Source organism: Hydra vulgaris, chromosome 05, assembly GCF_038396675.1.
Source record: "Hydra vulgaris chromosome 05, alternate assembly HydraT2T_AEP".
Classification (NCBI taxonomy): Eukaryota; Metazoa; Cnidaria; class Hydrozoa; order Anthoathecata; family Hydridae; genus Hydra; species Hydra vulgaris.
The window spans coordinates 26,343,439-26,352,500 of NC_088924.1; the positions used below are offsets into that span (position 1 = coordinate 26,343,439).

Below are 9,062 nucleotides of genomic sequence, written 5' to 3' on the forward strand. Positions count from 1 at the left end.
AGTCGATTTAGTCGGGTCATTTTTTTAAATATATTTTTATTTGATTGAACATTGTCAATCTTTAATTTTTTTATTTAATAGTATAACCTTTACACACTACCTAGTCTTTTTAGAATTTTTAATTCTAACTCCCAACCCCATATCTATTTATTTACTTATAATCTAGCATTTAGTTTTTGTTTACTCACTTAATGTTTTATTAGGAGTTAGATAATTTCAGTAACTTACAAATTGTATCTGCGGTAACTTAAGAGTAACTAAAATTAAGTTCCCTCTAAATTAACGGTTAGTAAAGTTACCGGTTACCGGTAAAGAGCCATTTGCGAAGAATGTCAAAATTTTTTGAAAAATAAAATAAAAGGTACTCTTTAACAACAACTCCATAAGATGACCTGTATCTTGCCAAACGCTAGTTTTTTTATATATATAATTGAAATTTTATTTTGCAATCATTTTAATTTTTCTATTTAAATATTTTGACTAAATCAACTTTTAGTCGACTTGGTCAGTTTTAAATATGTGTTAATCGTAACAAATCTAGAAAATTCATATGTCGATGTAGTTGAAAGTCGATCTTTTCAATAGGTGTAACAACACTAGTATTTATGGATAGAAAAAGTCGAATTGCAGTCAAAAGTAATTCTATTACATTACATCTTGTTAATTATTTTCACAGTGAACTAAAGCAGGTTTTATGTTAAGAGTATGTTTTTTTAACATTTGTCAATTCCCACTTAGTGAAGCAAATCTTTAGATCTTTTCCATGGAAAAGAAAATTTTTAATTTTTTTAATTTTGATGAATCTGATCTTTTTGGTTTCTCATAAGTACTTGTCTAATCATGGTTGTGGGAGGAATTATCAGAGCTAGGGTTAGGGTTAGGGTTTGAATAGGGTTAGGGTTAGAGTTAGGGTTAGGGTTAGGGTTTAGGTTAGAGTTCGGGTTTGATCAGGGTTATGATTAGGGTTAGGATTAGGGTTAGGGTTTGGTTATAATTCGCAATTACACAAAAAAGTGTAATCATTATAATGGAACAGGTGTGGCCGTGGAAGCCTCAGAAAGTAGCGAAGATAAGATTATATAAGAGTTAGTATTAGTAAAGAATTAAATGTTGAAATTGGACAGATATCCAGTACAGATTTAAAAATATGTATATTTATATATATTTTGCCTATGAATATGTTACACTTTTACCCCTGACCTGAGAGATAATAGAAGTTAGGTATCATATTTATCCGAAACGACCGGACAAGGTCGCTTACTCGATATGTAAACTGGACCTGTCAGCCTAAGGAAACAAATACTAAAATATATGATAAGTAATAGATTTATGCAAAGTTAGACGGGTGTCTAGAAAGAATTTTAAAGAATATAGAATACGGGTGTATGAAAAAGTATATATATATATATATATATATATATATATATATATATATATATATATATATATATATATATATATATATATATATATATATATATATATATATATATATATATGTATATATATATCTATTAATTATATCGTGACTCTCCAATAAACTTTTACTATCGTAATGTTATCTACTTATATTATTATTTAAATGGTAACTTTTTAATAAATTATACTTATATCATATTTTTATATTATTTCAAAGTTATAGAGTGCTTGTAGCTTATTTAAAATTTTTTATTGCTTAAATTAATATTTAATTGTTCAAAGTTATGTTTTAATTGTTTAAAGTTAAATTTCAAAAGAAGTTATACCAAAAAACTTAGATAATTTATTATTGCAACTCATATGGTTAAAACCGGTTTATCAGGTTAGTGTAGCTTAAGCCACCCCAAAAACTAATAACCAAGCGATATCGTAGATGTAGGAATATCGATTCATGGTATGGTAAGCAGTAGATACATGTATACTCCATTACGCATGACTCTTTTCCTTAAGAAATTTGTCATATTAGCTTTCCACTGCGCATGCCCACATATATATGTTTTTTACATACATATTAAGAACAATTTAAGGCTCACATTAACATTCATGGATTACTTTGTGCATAGGAATTCGTTTCTACAAATTTTATTTAAAAAAGCTTCTAAACGTTTAGCTCATTCGGTTAAGACATTACCAATGGCCGCAGGGAGCCGGGTTCTCATCCTGCTTACAACAATCATATTTTTCTCTTTTCACTTTTTTTACCTGATTTCTTTTGAAGCCTTATGAGATTTACTCATTTATTGATCTATATCAATACTCGCATACCTGTTAATTAGTTCATAGATTTTTAAAAAATTATTTCCCAGTATAAAAGGCATAAACACACATGCGTTTGTTTAGTAGGCCTCGATTACCATATGTCGTTCACATACTCTCGATGTTATGGCGCATATTCGATCATATCACATTTTTTCTGTTAAATATATGTGATTCTTTGCTAACTTTAAATATAAGATAAATTAATACATAGCATAATCAATTAAATAAATAAATACTTTAACAATAATAAGAGGTTAAAATGGCTTTTTGGAAATATGTCAAAATAAGATAGGATGACATTATAGTCCAATAATTTTTAATAAAAAATTCTAATGCTCTGTATAACTTCTTCTAATAATATAACTTTAAACAATTAAAGCATAACTTTAAACAATAAAATATAAACGTATACTTCATTAACCAGAACAATAATTTTTGAAATATATTCTCATCCTTACCAGTCAACGCCCTGAGCAGTATACATATGGTCTATCGCTATGGTGATTTATCTTGAGGTGGCATTCGGCCGCTGTTCAAACGCACTCCTCTTGATGTGAACTATTGGTTAAAGTTTTGCCGCGAGTAAGATCTACTGACTAAGGGAACAGCTGCTGACCCAGCATTGATTGAAGCTGGTTAAAAGATCATTTAAGGTTTTTGCCGCAAGTAGATCAACTGATTGAGGGAGCTACTACTGACCCAGCATTGATTGAAGCTGGTTTTAAAAAAATCATTTAAGGTGTTGCCGCGAGTAGATCAACTGATTGAGGGAGCAACTGCTGACCCAGCATTGATTAAAGCTGGTTAAAAAGATCATTCCGCCTATGTACCTCGCTTGAATTGGATCAGTGTGGTTTGGATAGTGGTGAGTACACTTTCTACTAATACCATGAATCGATACTCCTACATCTACGATATCGCTTGGTTATTAGTTTTTGGGGGTGGCTTTAGGCTACACTAATCTGATAAACTGGTTTTAACCATATGAGTTGCAATAATAACTTATCTAAGTTTTTTGGTATAACTTCTTTTGAAAATAAACTTTAAACAATTAAAACATAACTTTAAACAAAAAAATATAAAATATAAATTTAAGCAATTAAACTTTAAATAAGCTATAATCACTCAATAACTTTGAAATAATATAAAAATAGGGTAGTAAAATTTATTAAAAAGTAACCATATAATTAATAAAGAAATAAATAAACTTTTTCATGCCCCCGTAAATCTATACTCTTTAAAATTCTCTCTAGACACCTGTCTAACTTTGCGTAAATCTATTACTTATCATATTGTTTAGTCTTTGTTTCCTTTTTTCCCTTAGGCTACAGGTCCAGCTTGCATATCGAGTAAAAAGACTTTGTCTGATTATTTCGAACAAATAAAAAACCTAACCCACTCCTCTGCAAAAAGGGTAGACCCAGTGAAAAATAAAACCGCGTCCCACATGGGTTCCGCGTGGGTTCCGTGTGGGATTGATGGGATTTACGTGGGACGGATTTTCCCATGTGGTATCCGTATGGAAATTTGTCATCTTAAACCCATGTGGGTAATCCCACATGGGTTACATGTGGGAACCATATGGTATTTACACACATGGGAAATCCCACGTGGGTTTCATGTGGGATTTGCATGGGAATTAATTTGAAAGCTGGAAACTAAAAAAAAAACTTTTTAAAAAAAAACTAAATAAAAATTTTTAAATCGACATTGCATTGCGTTACGTTTATATTGTGTGAAAATATTTTATATTAATATAGAGAATGGCAAGCAAGTATGTAAGTACCACGAATAATGTTTATCTTTCTTTATAGAAATAAGATTAAGAGTTGTGCAAATAGACGTATTATAAGGATAATATAATAGTTATTTGAATATAGATCTTGAGTATATTATCTGCAAACAATTAACTGATGAAAGTTCAAATGTTGTCAAAAACCAAGCATGCATGTATGGGACACTACAGTGTCCCACAAAGAAATGCAGGTTTGAAAGTTAAAGAATTCCCAATTTTCTTTGTTAAAAAAGAAAAAAATAGGGTGGTGGTGGTGGGGGAGATAAGTTTCTGTAACTTTTTTTATGCTCCAAAACTTTTAACTTTAGATATAATAAGGTCCTTATGACTTAAGGGACTTACAAACTACATTGAGGAACAAAAACAGGATATTAACAGAAACTTTTCAATTTTTAATCTGGAGTACCACAGTGTTATTGGGAATAAAGCCTCTGGGTCCAGTTTTCAAAGTAATATAATCTAAAGTAATGTTTAAATAAAATAGTATACTTTAAAATGCATATAGTTTACATATAACTCCTGATATAGTTATACATATAACTCCTGATATAGTTATACATATAATTCCTGATTTAGTTATACATATAACTCCTGATAGTTAACTATATGTATAACTAGTTATACATATAATTTGTTATAGAAACTTATTTTTTAAGGTTAAGCTTGAACAAATTAGTACCAATTAATTCAAATTTAAGATTTAGTTAAAGTTCAAGTTAAAGTTCTTATTTATTCATTGTTTTTGTTAATTTTATATTTATATGTTCAAATTTGTTAATTAGTACTATTTCTTACTACAGTAAGAATGTTTATCATTGTTGAACATGATTTTATTTGTTAATTTTATTTTTCAACATATTTTGACAAAACCCTTTACATTTTTAATGATGACAGCTTTACTTTTCTATTGATGTTAAATTTATTACGTTTCAATAACTCAGATTGTATCATAACTGAATTATTGTAAGCTTTATAAGGGTTTGTTGTATATATGGTGTTGTATATAAAGTAAAAATAATATATATATATATATTTATATATATATATATATATATATATATATATATATATATATATATATATATATATATATATATATATATATATATATATATATATATATATATATATATATATATGTAAATTATGTTAGTGTATTTTACAAATAGAGTGCTCAATGTTCTTAAAGAACAGAGCAATAAACTCTTCCTGATGACCCAGCAATGGTGAAACTTCAAGTCGAAGATAAAAGTTAGATAAGTGTTTTTTACTAATTAATTATATATATATATATATATATATATATATATATATATATATATATATATATATATATATATATATATATATATATATATATATATATATATATACAACATTAAAACAATAAATTTTTTTTTTTTTTTTTTTTTTTTTATTCACCACCTCAAGGCCGATAAGGCCACGACAGATGAGGAGGCTACTTAATAGTGGTTATAACCCTCTCTCAACTCTATAACTCCGAAACACAAACCTTGGTGAACAAGGCCGCTGCGCGGAGAAACAAGTTTATTTGATACAAAATTTAAGTTTAATTGATACAAAATTTCACTTTAAAACGAATACCATTAACGTTGTGATGATAATAGCATTAGGAAACTAGTATTTATGTATTAATATTATACTATAAATAAATAGTTTTTTAATTCATTTTATAAAATAGAGATTGACAACTGATAATTAGTGGAAATAAATACAAATTATAAAAATCATGTAAACTTCATTTATTATTTCTAAATACTATATTAATGTTAGTCTACAAAGTTAAAATCAATTTAGAGCATTGTTATTAATTCTTTTGCGATTCGCACTTCCACTTCTGTCTCTCAAATTTATAAAATAGGTGGTCAAAGCTTGCTCAATTGGTAGGTTCTCAGCATAACAATGCTTTTTTCTTACACTTTCTAAAGAGAAATATGGCCAATTGATTACTTATTTCACCTAAATCATAGGATCGTCTATGCATCTATCAAACTCAGTCAATTTTTTGCCATCTCCCATTGAAAATAATGTAAGTTTTTGTTTTCATATTATGATGGTATATCTGAATTGTTAATATAATATAAAAAATATATATACCATCAATTTTTTTCTGGTTCAATTATACATTTATTCTCAACAGTACTAAAAGTAAAAAAAAAAACACAAATTGTTCTTTCAGATAAGCAAGCTAATTTCTGAATTTAAATTGTTTTTCCTATGATCTTCTACAGTTTTAAGCAACAAAAGCAAGAAGTTTTTAGACCACATTGTTGGTGTAAATACCTCTAAAACCTGCTCATAGCTAGCATAAATTGTTTTACTTATTTTTAAATAAAATAATTTACTTTTTTTTTAATTCAATTTTTTAATTGACATTATTTTGGTCTCAACATTCCCTCCCCATTGTTAATTATTGTTAAACTCACACTGCCCCTCTATCTACTGGCATCATTTATGGATGATCCTATAGCCTAAATACTATATATATATATATATATATATATATATATATATATATATATATATATATATATATATATATATATATATATAATTTTTACTTTATTTACAACACCATTTGATATACAACAAATTCTTACAAAGCTTACAATAATTCAGTAAAATTCAATCTGAGTTATTGAAACCTAATAAATTTAACATCAATAGAAAAGTAAAGCTGTCATCATTTAAAATGTAAAGGGTGTTGTCAAAATATGTTGAAAGTAAAATTAAGTTACTAATAAAATCACGTTCAACAATGATAAATATTCTTACTGTAGTAAGAATTAGTACTTGTTAACAAATTTGAACAAATAAATATAAAATAGTGAAAAAACAATGAACAAATAAAAACTTGAACTTGAACTAAATCTTGAATTTGAATTAATTGGTACTAATTTGTTCAAGCATAACCTTAAAAAATAAGTTGGAGCCTAAAAAAAATTACGGAAACCTCCATATCTCCCCCCTATTTTAATTTTTTTTTTTAATAAAGAAAATTTGACTTTCAAACCAGCATTTCTTTGTGGGACACTGCAGTGTCCCATGCATGCATGCTTGGTTTTGACAACATTTGAACTTGCATCAGTCAATTGTTTGCAGATAATATCCTCAAGAACTTTATTCAAATATCATATGAACATGTTAGAGAATGTTCATATGATATTTGAACATCACAAATTTAATAATATTGTTGTGATATAAATAATACCATAATAGATTATGATATGAAAATAAGATAGGATATAAAGGCAATGATCAAAGAATAAATTTACTTATAGAAATTTAGATGTTTGTTTATTAGTTTCAGAATATTATATTATGTGTGACCGCGGCCTTCTATAATAACAGGCCTTGACATCGCACAACAAATTTGTTAAACTGAAGGCCAATTCCTAATACTGTGTTTACATTTTTATCTTTTAACATTAGACGAAAGTTTGTGTTTGCGCTTTTTTAATAAATCTTTAAAATTTAATTGGTTTATAAATTAGATAGCGCAACTTCAAGATGATAACGTTGTAAGTTTCAAGGCGTTAACATTGTAAGGTAATAATATTGTCAAACTAACGATTAGTTTTTTTAAATGCCTTAAAAATGCCTTTGAAATGCTATGTATCTCTTTGCAAGTCGAACTATCTCAACTACAACAAAAATATCAATTTATACAACTACAACTACAATATCAATTACAACTACAACGAAGTTTATATGATTGTTTGTGTATTGATTACAAGTTGCCAAGTATAAGGAATTTAACACGATTGACTTCAAAAATAAGCTCAATGGAGGACCTAAGTTTCATAAATAGTATTTTTATTAATTTAAATCCATTAAAAAGAATTTCCATACTACTAATTAATGAGGTCAAAGCTTCATTACTTTACCAAAGAGGTGCTTTGTTTGTCAAGCAGTAAACTACCCTGAAAAGTTAGCTAATATAATTTTATCATTTATGATTAAATGTCTTTTTGGAAGTCCAGAATTTAAATGTAGAGCTCAACCTGTTGCAAACTTTTCCTCTGAATTTCAGTTTGTTCAATGTCAACAACTTGTCTATACAATAAATAATATTGAAAATAATAAGACACTGGAAATAATTACTGATGGTAACCGTGTAAATCAAAATATTTTGGAATGTTTAAAACAGTTGATAGTAAACCATGGTTAACAACATCAGGTATATATTTATTGTATGATTATGTGCATCTACTAAAATCTATACGAAACAATTGGTTGACAAAAAAGACTGGGGAACTTCAATTTTTGAACAATAAAGAACTGGCTTTGGCTAAGTGGAGTGATTTAGAAACTATATATAAAACTGAGTGCAATAGTCTTTTTAAACTCTCTAAACTTACAGCTAAATCAGTTTATCCAAAACCAATAGAGAGACAATCTGTAAAGTTTTGTTTGTCTGTTTTTTGCAAAGAAAAGTAGCTGCATTAAGAATGCATCCAGAGATTGAAAATAAAGCATTTGAAGGTACTGCTGTATTTATTGAAAAAATAAATTTTTTTCGAATGTTGTTAATGTCAAAGCACCTGGTGCTGGCATTTGGTTTAGAAATGAATTATGCGAAGAAATCCCCTCAGTTAGTGATCAACAGTTACAACTGCTACGAGATATTGCTGAACTGTCAAATTTTATGAAACCTACAGGTAAGCGTGTAAAACAGCTTACGCTAGATACTAGTAATGCAATAGCGCATTCATGTTATGGCTTTATTGATCTTGTTGATGGTATCCATGGTCATACTTGTGACATATGTTTTAGAGATATTTCTACTGATGAAAAAGAATTTCTGGATAATATACATGACCTTGAAAGCTCAGTTAATAAATCTACATTAGTCGCTCTCAAAATACTAAAGCTATCATAATTTATGCGAAAATTAGTTTTGTAATTAATTATGCTATTTACTTGTTATGTTTTTTATTTTCTCAATAGCCTATATGTCTTTCAATATGTTTGGATTTGTTAATATTTACCCTGTTGAGATATATTG

The 9,062-nt window shown here is 27.6% G+C and overlaps 1 long non-coding RNA gene across 2 annotated transcripts in view; it reads left to right on the top strand.

Annotated features, from left to right (window-relative positions):
• Positions 1–3,582: 3,582 nt before the first annotated feature.
• The window catches only part of LOC136080732 (uncharacterized), a 23,666-nt gene continuing 18,186 nt past the window's right edge, over positions 3,583–9,062 (top strand). Inside the window, exons 1-2 of one of the 2 annotated variants that reach the window (XR_010638618.1) lie at positions 3,583–4,016; positions 7,359–9,062. The exon at positions 7,359–9,062 is cut by the window's right edge and continues 475 nt beyond it. This is a non-coding gene — a long non-coding RNA (uncharacterized LOC136080732). Of the gene's footprint in view, positions 4,017–6,733 lie in introns of those variants that run through there. The other variant, XR_010638617.1, reaches the window with a different exon arrangement.